Source organism: Lagopus leucura, unplaced genomic scaffold (assembly GCF_019238085.1).
Source record: "Lagopus leucura isolate 7727_CA_CO unplaced genomic scaffold, USGS_WTPT01 Super-Scaffold_1, whole genome shotgun sequence".
In the NCBI taxonomy this organism is placed as follows: domain Eukaryota; kingdom Metazoa; phylum Chordata; class Aves; order Galliformes; family Phasianidae; genus Lagopus; species Lagopus leucura.
In genome coordinates, this window is record NW_024962250.1 from 23729033 (window position 1) to 23740843 (window position 11811).

Below are 11811 nucleotides of genomic sequence, written 5' to 3' on the forward strand. Positions count from 1 at the left end.
AAACATCTGTGACATTTTGGGAGCTGAAAAATAATACCATTATTTTTTAAGAGTTCTAATTAAGATATCAGACTAGGCAATATTTAGAATCCCATGTTATTTGATCACGTTGGCCTATTTAGACAAACTGCTTTGCAAAGACAAATAAACCAGCTACTTAAAATGTTCAGGAAACTCAGGTTTTTTTTTCCAGTGTTTCAAGCAATAACCAAAGCAACGGTCTTTTGTAACTAACAGCCAATCCAATGGTAGATATCCAAGTACCAAAGTCAGATATAAAGAATGATACAAGTGCCTGGACCACCATCACTAATAGCATAAACAGTACACAGTGTTACTTAAGCACAAATGCTTTCTTCCCTCCTTAAACTACAGACGTTTGGAGACTTGTGTTAAAGGAAATGAACACACAAAGTTTGAAGCATCTGAAGTTGAGATAGCGTCCTCCATAAGCCCCTGGCTTTACTTGGGTTTGTTTAGTTCATATGATTTTCATTCAGTAGATGTACTATATCTGTAAGACAAACTCAAAATTTGGAACATAGTAATACTGTGCTGTCAATAACCTGAGACATTTTAAAATTCTGTGCCATTTATTGAAAATTTAAAACAGATTCAGAACCAGTAACATACAGAGCCAGTTTATCAGTTAGCACCACAATGAACTTTACACTCTCTGCTGTCTTTAGCTTTTATCAGCACTGAATGTTAGGAGTGGAAAAGGTTAGAAAATAAAACTATGTTTGATTTCCAGAGGAGAAAGAAACAGTACTTTCTTGTCTTTGTAAATCTTGTTGTAGAGTATGTTTGGGCATGAACAGATCTCCTTTTGTGAGATCTTTCTAGAAATCTATCACAATTGCACACTTTTGGTGCTTTCAGTGCAGCTTTTTTTTCCACGGTCACTTATTTTATTTGCTGTTCCTATGCAATGGGCAACATACAAGCGTGTGATAGCCCTTTAGCTTCACTTGTGTTTTGGGATTTTTGTGCAGTTTTCCTAGCACAGCATATCTCCTTTGACTCAATCAGACTTCAGTTTCAGAAGGGGAATTGTGAAGTTGCCAGAAGAGATGGAACAAAACTTTCCCTTTAAGGTGGGGGCACGGAGAATACAGTAGTGCTCTGTGACAACTTGGCATAGCAGCAGGAGCGCTCTGAGTCCCCAGGCCCACTTCCTGTTCCCAGGCCGTGCTGTGCTCTGAACTCCCTCCAGAGTAGCGAGACACCCAACCACACTCATGCCAGGCAGCACCAAGGAGGATAAGGAAGGCATTTGCTCTTACTCGGGGAGACCTTTGATATTTTATGTTGTTGTTAAAGGGGGAAAGAATGCTTTCCTAGCTGGAAGGCAAATAACATACAGAAACAATTTTGCATGTCTTTGCAGCTAGTGTAGCTACTCTGACACTACCTGAACACTTCACTCTATTCCTGTTCCTATTCACATCTGATCTAGGGCTTAATGAAAAAAGTTAGATTAAAACTCAACCCACTATTCCTCTCCTTTCTTTGAAGATAACAGGAAGAGTAAGGCGCTAGGATCTAAGAAAGCTGTACAACTATTAATTTTATGTTGGTACCTTAACTCAACTTCCAATTCATTACCATTAATCAGGTTTAAAGCAACAAGAACAGAATGTTATGGCACAAAAAGAAAATAATCCCAAAGCCTTGAGGAACGGCAACTCACATGACAGGCATGTATAGAAGTTCGCAGCCAGGGCAGCAGGCAAGTTCTGTTAAATATTAGATACAGGGTCAGCTCTGGCATGCTCAGCTTCTCTGGCATGTTATTTTACATAATTAAAATTAAATTATTCAGATTTCTTTTCTTTCTTTAAATAGAGATGGAATTAGGAGCAGATCTGATGTTTCCTGATAGCCATAACAAATCTCAGGCATGTGCCTTTTGAAGTACTGTTTTCCTGCCACAATTTGTACATTTTCTTTCAGAATCTTCCTGTGCTGATTTACTCCTTTGTTCCCCTAACTCGTATCTAATTTTCCTCTATGCTTGGCATGGCTATGCTCCACCAATGTTCAATTACATGGATTCAAAATTAGCAATGCAAATCTATGGAGGTACTGCAAGCATCTTGCCATTTTCTTTTCTTAATAAGAAAAATGAAAATTGAACAGTAGAAAGATATCTTACATTTTCTGGTGAAAGTGTGCCACTGCACACTTTCTCTCTGCTTAGCCTACTAACAATGGCAACTTGTTATATTAGTTAATGTCATTTTTAGTGCAGCTAAAGAACTTTACCCATAAACACTGTAAGTAGATTACTACAGAATTTTACAGCTAGAGCAAGGAGACTTGGGACTAGGATTTTTCCCGGTTTAGCCACAGGCTTGTAGCTTTATTTTGGCCAAGGCACTTAATTTCCCTGGAAATTAAGCCAAAAGTGGATATCACTGTCTACCTACCACATGAGTTACAAGAGGGCAGATTTAATTACAGTTTTGGCATGTAGGAAAAAAAAAGCTGCAGGAAAAGTGTGGATAGTAAAATATTTTAGAAAAGTACCTGCTTACTGAAGTAACTTATTCTGAGTGGCCAATTTTCAGTAAACTCTTCTTTTGCATAATACTAACTCTGTTATTTATCAACCATCTTCATGTGTGCTCAGTATTTGGCATGCAGCATTAAAAGTAATAAATAATAATTAAAATTTCATCAAAGACACAATAGAGAAGGCAAGCAAATACTAAACAGAGTAATGGAGCATTGAAAAACAGGCTTTTACATCTCAACCCCAGTGTAGCTTCCAGCCTCATGCTGGGACATTGTTTCGGTACCGACACGGATGGAAGAGCAACTGCTGTTGAGTCACCCACATCAGTCCGTCTGGCACCACATAGGATCCTGCTGTCAGCACTGGCTTTAGAGAAGTACAGCTCCTCCCTGCAACACCCTCTCTTCTGCCTGTAGCATAGATACTGCTAGCAGCAGGCCAAGACTCTGGTGGTCACAGCAATTGTTAAGGAAAAACACTCCTGTATCCCTTCAAACAATGGACTTCCCCCAGAATTACCAGCCTTTTAAAAGATTTGGATTTCTCAGGGTCAGACAAGAAGGAAAACACTTCCAGACAGAGCTGAGCCCTGTTGCCTGCAGCAGTGGCCAGTGTTTTGCAGCTTACGTTTTGTATATGCTTGAACAAAACTGTGGAGGTATTGCAGGTTTACCTGCAAAGTAATATCTCACAGAAGGAAACTCCTTCTACAAATATTATTTTGTAGAAATTACATGGGCTTTGAATCTCAGTGTAAAACAAAAATTACATGGGCTTTGAATCTCAATGTGAAACAGCTGAACAGAAATCAGCAGTCTTTTACTGATGCATGAGAGGACACAGTTACACACCTGACTAGACTGGGCCTTTTCATCCCACCTTCATTCAGAAAATTCACTTTGAAGAAAATGGTTTTGCTAGGATTCAGCTGTCCATTCACTCCCTTTCAGCTACTAAATCAGCCAGTCTCATCTGTTTTATTTTCTGAACTTATCTTTCACCAGAGCAGCCTAAGTGGGAAAAAAGACACACAAAAAATACCTAACTACTACTTCTAAGAAAAACGTACTTGTTAAAAAATCCCCATCCAGATGGGATAATTGCTGCTGGTGCATTTCTAACACTGAAGAGCCACAATAGAGGTTGACCAGGAAACACACAACTTATATAGTGTACTTCCTGTATTAATTTTAAATGAACACATTTTAGGATGAAAGAAGGGTCATCTGAATACAAATTATCATTTATTCCATTAAGAATTACATCACTGGAATCATTAACTTGAAGGAGGCACATTCAGAATGGTAACTGTATGCATACAGCATGGTCATGTAGCAGAATTCTTATGGATATATTGATATAAACTCAAAATATGTCAGCACAATTTCACGGAAGAAAGAAGAAAGCCTGAGAACATTATTAAATGCAAAGCAATTACCACAGGTGCAGGACGTCCATGAAACAAAAAGTGTTAGATGCTAGGAAAAAGCATGATGAGAAATCTGCACAGTTCTCAGTACTGTTCCTTCACCTTCTGAGACAGGATTCTATAGTAATGAAGTCTTTGCATAGAACTATAGCACTTTTCTTGCTGTTTACTTTCCTGAAAGTGTACTGCCTTGCTTTGCAGTAAGTTTCTTTTTCTTTATAACTTTGTTTGATCCTTGAGTAGTTTTCTCTGAGGTCAGTGCTTGCCAATAAATGTATGATGAAATTTGTATTGATCAGAGGTTACTGCCAACCAGTGCCAACTGCAGTCATACCAGGAAAGTATGAACAGGCAGTGATCAAACATACGGGATAGCTAGAACTGGGCAAGAAATCTTCATGAGTCTAACCACAAAGTATTCAAAAAGAGCAGGGATATGCAAATTTCCCTGGATTAATAAGTAATTTCCCTGCCAGTGAGAGTATGTGAAAACTAAGTAATGATGTGAATGAAAAAAATAATCTCTAATTGACTTGTGATTAGTTGATTGACTGCTCATAAAAGAAGAGTAGCTGGCTTCTCCAAGGGCAGAAGTTGCAGCTAATAACAGGGGGCAGGGAAAAGAATTAGGGAACAAATTAGAATGGCTGACAGATAAGAAACAGGAAAAAGCAAATGAGTGTGCTGGCACAGGTGCAAGCAGACAATGCTGCTGAGCAGGAAACCTGTGTACTGCGGTGCTGAGGTAAAGGGTAATAAGCAGTATAGGACTTGGATTTCAATTCTTCTATGGGAGACAGAAATTTGAAAAATATCTTGAAGAGACAGCATGATGGGGCCTTAACCCGTGAACCTCAAGTTAGAGCTAATTCCCCTTCAAGCTCTACACAGGTTTTAAGCAGGAAAAAAAGGTTTGACAAAGCATAGGTTAGATGAATTCTCTCTCAGGAAAAAAAAAAAAAAAAAGAGATCTTAAAATCTTTAAGTAAAATAGGGGAAGATTAAAATTATCTATAAACAAATTTTTTTACTCCTGCCTTCAAATGGGCTCCTTCTTCCAAAGCTGGTCTAATACCACCAGCAATATGGTGGATTTCTAAGTTGCAGCAAATGCCAAACACTTCTCTCTAAGTCCCCAAAACTTCAGCTTGGCTTGTTCACTGCTTCTCTCCACAATGTCTCAGCTTCTCCTCTTGCTGAGCTCTCCTCTGAAAGCCCCATCCCGCATTCTGAAAAGGCTCCCTACACACATTCAGTTACTCAGTTACTTAGGGAGAAGCATTCCTGCCTTTCTCAAAGGTTCCTGACCTCCTCAGTTTCTTTTTAAAGAAGCATGACATATAACCTCAAACAAATAAAGCAAATATGACCCATTGCACAAGAATTACATGACAAAAAGATTTTGGTAATGGAAAGTTGCCTGTGCCCTGAGGTAAGATCAAGAAATGCAAATGAGCAACGCTCATGAACTCTGAAAAGATGATTAAAAGCCTAGATATAAAACCTGAAAAACTATTCTCCTAACTCGATTAATGCTGGCAAGTTTTGTTACATCTGTATTTAGTGGAATGGTTGAATTATTCAACAATTTCTACCACAAAACAGAGTTTACATTAGACTAAGAGGAATAACACTGATGTGGGGTAATCTTTTTGAACCATACCTTACAAAAAACTAAGACAGGCTTTACTCCTCTTGCTAATGCTGGTTGCAGCAGCCTGTGCTAGCTGTAGTGCTAACACGTATCATCGCCTTTTTGAAAGTCATCACTTCAGAGGCTAAGAAAAGTCATCTCATTACTTCAGGACAATACATGAGGCCACTCCACAATGCTACAGAGCAGTCATGTTCAAGGCTGCCCCAGTTAATGCAAAAATTAAAAAACTGCCAGTAGTTCTGACAATGTTTCTTCCACACTATTGACAACTGGGAGAATCCTATTCTTTAAGAAAGATGAGCTGAAACAAATTAATACAACATTTGGAAATACATTTCTACTTCTGAAAGCTTTCTAAAGACAACTATTGTAAGCTTTCTTCTTTTTGTGGTTTTAAAACAATGTGAGTCCAGCAACTAACTGATTTAATAATGTAAACACTGCATAATGGGATGCTCCTAGATTTTTATTTCTTTTTCTTTTTTTTTCCTTCCCACTGTGGCCTCTTAAATCATTTATTATTCATTTTGTAACCATTTCTTCTTATAACATGCCAGTAAAATTTCATCATACTCTCTGAAGCACCTGTAGATTCAAGTAAATACTGATCATAAACATCATTTTAAAATGTAATGTAGCCGCTTTGCTCTTAACATGAATGGTAGAACCTACAGATGGAAATAGGGAACATTCCAGCTCATTTGCACGTGCATGAAACATCCACTGAAATTATGTACCACTAAGAAATATATATATTAATATATAATATATAATAATATAATATCTTATAAGCATAAAAAGCATAAAGCATAAAAATCACTTAAGAAGTTACAGCATATACGAAGGGAATATGTAACAATAACATCTTTTAATTTTTATCTCTTTAAAAATACCTGGAAAAATCAAGTATCTGAGAACTGAAGCTGCATCTTGCTCTATTGCAAAGTAAAAATACCAAACACACATTACATAAAACAAAAACAAAACAGCTTTGCACTTGAAATCTGACTTTCAGAAGCACTGGGAAGATTTTGAAAATAATTATTTGAGCAGAGGTTTTTCCCCTCTTCTTTACAAGCACTTAAAAACAGATTTATGCTCACATGTTCATTATCAACTACAATCTAATATTAGAGAAAATATTCTAAAAAAATTCAGGCAATTCTGGCATTAATAAAATCAGGTTTCCTACAGCTCTATGCCTTACAGTTGAAATGCAACATCCTCATCTTCTTCTCCATATGGCTACTTCTGTAAGACCATATAATTTATATGTAAGTAATGTGATTAAAATGTAGGCCAACAGATACAACTACCGATTTTATTATAGAATATACATGTTATAATAGATGTCAACATTACATTTGGTTTTATAACCAAATTAATGTTCCTGTGTTTCAGAAATCAGTTCTGTGAGTTGTAAAAAATTATATTAAAAATTATGCTTTTGTCAGATATATAGGGCATAGGACAGCTCTAAGTTCACATCTCTCAGATTTTCTGTTGTATTTTCCTGCCCTGATCACCTTTAATCTATTTTTTTCTCCCACAAAAAAAACAATAGCACAAAAAACGTGACACAGATAAGAACAAAGAATTCCTTATCTCAGAAAAATGCCAGGGGGTAGACAGAACAGATGCAGCAAATTAAACCAGAATTCATCCAGAACTTACAGGTTAAATTTTAGAAACTGGTGAAACCTCAAGAGAAACCTGTAAAGAAAAGAGATTTATTATTATTTTTTTAATAAGCTCAGATGAGAGTCTTTCCAACTCAACATCTAGGCACAGCCCACCCCTAGAGCTCCATAAAATGGGATTAGCAGTGAATAGTAGCAGCCAGAAGTCACTTTTTTGTATTCAATTAAAAGATACCATTAGTTAATGTCAGTTGCTAAATGTTCCTTTGAAACATGCTTTTAATGTAAGAATGTTTTTAAAATATATTCTGGTAAAATAGCATCTATCTGCTCAAACATATTCCAAAACATAGCATAATGAGTCTGCTATGCTGTTTCTGTGGCTACTCCTACTGTTGTACAGCTCATATGAATGGAAACTTGTAAATTCATAATTTCAGTGAACATCACTAAAGGACACAATGAACTAATAACTTTGTTTTCAATATTACCGTATTTCTGCAGATAGAACTGACGTACTGACGATAGATAACAAGTGGTCTGTAAAGCAAGCAAGATGTTTGCCATGAACAACCCCATAGATCACAACCATGTAAAAAACATGCAAAAGCTTGTAAGTTCAGCAGGCAATGGAATACACAATTGAGAATGGAATTAGTAAAATAATTACAGGCTTTCGATGACTGATTTCTTGGGATATTAAGTAACTGTATTTTGGCCACCTTGTCATGAGAAGTTTTCTTTGTATAGAATGATTCAGTGATAAGAAACTCTCTCTCTCTATTTTTTTACTGTATATTAGAAAATTGTTGTATTTCTGCTGGAGTAAAGGTAATTTTTTTCCTAGTATCTGGTATAGTGCTATATCGTGGATTTAGGATGGGAATAACTTTGATAGCCCACCAGTGTACTAGTTGTTCCTGAGCAGTGCTTATAGAAATTATTGAAGACAATAAATTGTTTACCATTGTTTACCCTGGAATTGAGACACTCCTCAGGTGGACATGGGCACCTGACTCAAGTGCCTATAATATTGGCCTATGAATGGAAGGTAGTCAGCTGGTTTCCTCTTTTATCTCCAAATGGAGATCCAGTCAATAGAGTTAGTGCCGTTGGCAACAATTTTATCAAACCTTAGGTATTTACTTTGGGGCAAAATTAATTATGACATGGGTCCCAGGTATTCTATTGAATATAGATGTACGTTTGTTTAGATGGAAGCATGTATCCTGCACAAACCCAAATGTAGTCAGATGAACCTCATTCATATTCACTAGAGGGCTTGTCCCATTCATTCAGGGACACCTCTGAAACCATTCAGTGCTTAATGGCAAACATAAATATCCATGCCTATTGTAAGGCTGTAGTACCTTGCTAGATTTTTTTTTTTAATCAATAGAAGTAAACAAATCTTTTAACTGAATATGTGCTTTAAACACACACTTTTGAAGAAAACTATTAAGCTTCACCTCAAAAATGCCGTTTTAGTTTTTGAGCAAGTTTTATAGTAGAAGAAGGAAAAGAAATAAAAAATCCAAGAGCATTTATTGTTCTCAGAAACAGACTAAAAAGCAGAATTGGACAAAAAAATTCACATCAATCGTATAGTCTTCACACAAAACAAAAAAGATCTATTACATCAAACAGGACTTTAAAAAAAATGACAGTGTCTCACAAATGAATACAAATGCTATGTGCTGCTTAGAAAAATAATTTATTTAGCTTAAGAAATTTACAGTTTATGTTACACTAAACAATGAGTAACACTAGCAACTTCGAACCTGCAAAGAGACTATCTCCTGAGATATGATAAACTTGAGAGCTTACTTTTGTGAGTAGCTTGGAATACATCCCTAGTCCACAAAAATTAATGATTGATATTTTTAGTACTTCATTTGTACTTAACATTTTGTATTCCGATTGGAGAAAGTAAGTACAAATGTTGACACCAAATTATCATATGAACTATCCAGGCAGAGCCTTAACCGAACTTATACATTAACATACCTTCAGACTCAATGTCAAGGCGTCAGTTTGCAGCAATGTACTCGAAGCTCAATACACTGCTTTCATATATTTTGTAATCTAGATGATCTCAGCATTTAGTATTCTGACTGGTATTCAAAGCAAGAGTTGATTCCTACTTCACATTGGCATAAATTAGACACAGGCATGCTGAACTCAGTGCAGCCACACACAATAAGATTGGTATGCTAGTGTGACGTGAATCAAACCTCATGCATGTCACAGCAACACAAACTTCACAGATTGACAAAGTTCCATGCTCTGGAATATCACGGTAAGAAATTTCTACACATCATAAAACTTTGTTCCTAAATGTGTGAGAGGTGTTCTGAAAATCAAATTGTAGGCTTAGTTGTATGTGTATCCACGCAATTTGCAAAAGTAACAGCTAAGCATAATTCATTATGTAGTTCTCAAAACTGTGTGTTTTCTCATTATGAAAGGTAGCTGCTAGGAAAAAAAAAAAAGGAATAAAAACATCTTGGTAAGTTATCTTGGAATGAAACTGCCATATGATAAAAAAGCTGAAGGACTTGCAGCAGAAGTTGAGAATATCTGACAAGTAGTCAAAGCGGTACGCCTCGATATATTTTTAAGAATAAAATAAATCACATTATTGAAATGAAAGATACAATGAGCTTCTGCCTACATGTATGAAAATTCTCACTTCTGGTACTTTATTAAGTACATGATTTTGTGGAAAAACTAATCTGAAACAAAACATTTAGCAGTGAGTGTGAAATACAGCTGATACATCTTAACAGGTGAACCACTATTTGAAAACACCATAGTGGCCAACATTAGAGAGGGCCAAAGAGGTGCAATAACTCTGAATATCACAAATTTCATAATTTTCTGGTAAAGCTATTTTAAGTTAAAAACTTTTCATTATATGCAAGCTACTCCAAAAGTAATGACTCCTATAAGGACAGTCTGCCAAAACAGCGTCTGACATGGAAGTACATATGAAGAAAAGCTGTGTCACATTGCTTGCTGAGTATTTATGGTAGCCAAACAGTGGATGTGAGTACAGTGAGGTGATGGGTGGTGTGTTTCAGCTGTGGACACAGCGATATGGAAGATAAAACACATTCTGGACAGCCACGCATAGCTGTAACACCATGGAATGAAGAATGTCTCAATCAGTTCATTCTGTGAGAAGTGTTGAATTACAACCAGGGAACAGTGTGTGGAGGTGAATATCATCTTCAATGTGTTGGAAACAATGGTGGCAACATTGGAATAATGCAAAATTTGTTCCAGGTGTGACAAATGCTCACATAGGAACAGAAAGAACAGCACGTGTGAGTTTGTCAGGACCTATTGAACCAGTACAAGCCTGAAGATTATAGTATATATTTACATGAGGCCAAATAAACCTCAAATCCTAATTCTGAGAATTTTTGAGGAAAATTCTAGTTTTGAAAAAAAATCAGAGCTGAAGTACTGCAAACATTAGCATTTAGTTTGCTAAGGAAATACTACAATAAAATATGTATTTGTTAGTATGTATTTGTCTGCTCACTAGATGAACACATATAGTAGACTTGGAGATCTACAAAATGCAGTGAAAATATACCTTGAGAAAATATTCCTTCATCCTTTCCTCAAACTCATCATTAAATGCTGACTTCATTGATATTGGAGATGCCTCTGTCATCTAGATTTCAAAGCACACATCTAGCTTCAGTCATATGTATTTCAAAGCACAAAGGGTTAATTTTCTGTTAGATCAGTAAAGTTTTACAGTGTATGATCATACATGTTTATGCATGTCTATGACTGTAAGATATGTACGTATTTATGTGAATGGGACGATTCACATAATGTCTGTACAGCCATTAAAAGTCTGAACGCACCTTTACCATTTGGTAATCAAATTCGGAGGAACCTGCAATATCTCTGCTAGTTCAGCAATATCACATTCAGCAAGCTGCCTCTCTGGCACATTTTAGAGGAATGAAAAATAGCAATATGTTTATACAGACACACAAAATAAAACCTATGAGGCAGGAAAATTAAGAAAAGACAGATATACAGTTTTTTTGCATAGATATTCCTTTTCTCTGCTGAAAGTTGAATTTATATGGGAACGTAGTCAGTGAGCCTTTTACATTAAATCAGGGGATGGACTCCTTGCTGAACTGCTGGAAAAGGTCTTTCAAGATTTAATGTCTGGAAATAATCACATGCTGAGGAATTTCATTCCTGTATACCAGTCTCCATTTCATTTGCAGGTAGGCAGTTTAGAGGTATCAAACTGACCTTTCTGACTTTAAACCAGTACGGAGCATCTTGCACACATTCAATTCATTGGAAGCCTGAGAGTTTTGTAAAGTCATTTTACAGTGAACTGCAGCAGCAACTGTGGACTGGGAAATATGATGCAATATGTCCACTGACACATGTATTAGATGCCAAGGCAACCTGAGTTTGAGAATTTCCCAATCAAAATGTTACATCACAAGATCCACTTTGTTTCAGTTTTAGAATGCTAAATGGGAAAGGCACTGTATTTTATTTGAATTAAATAAAAATA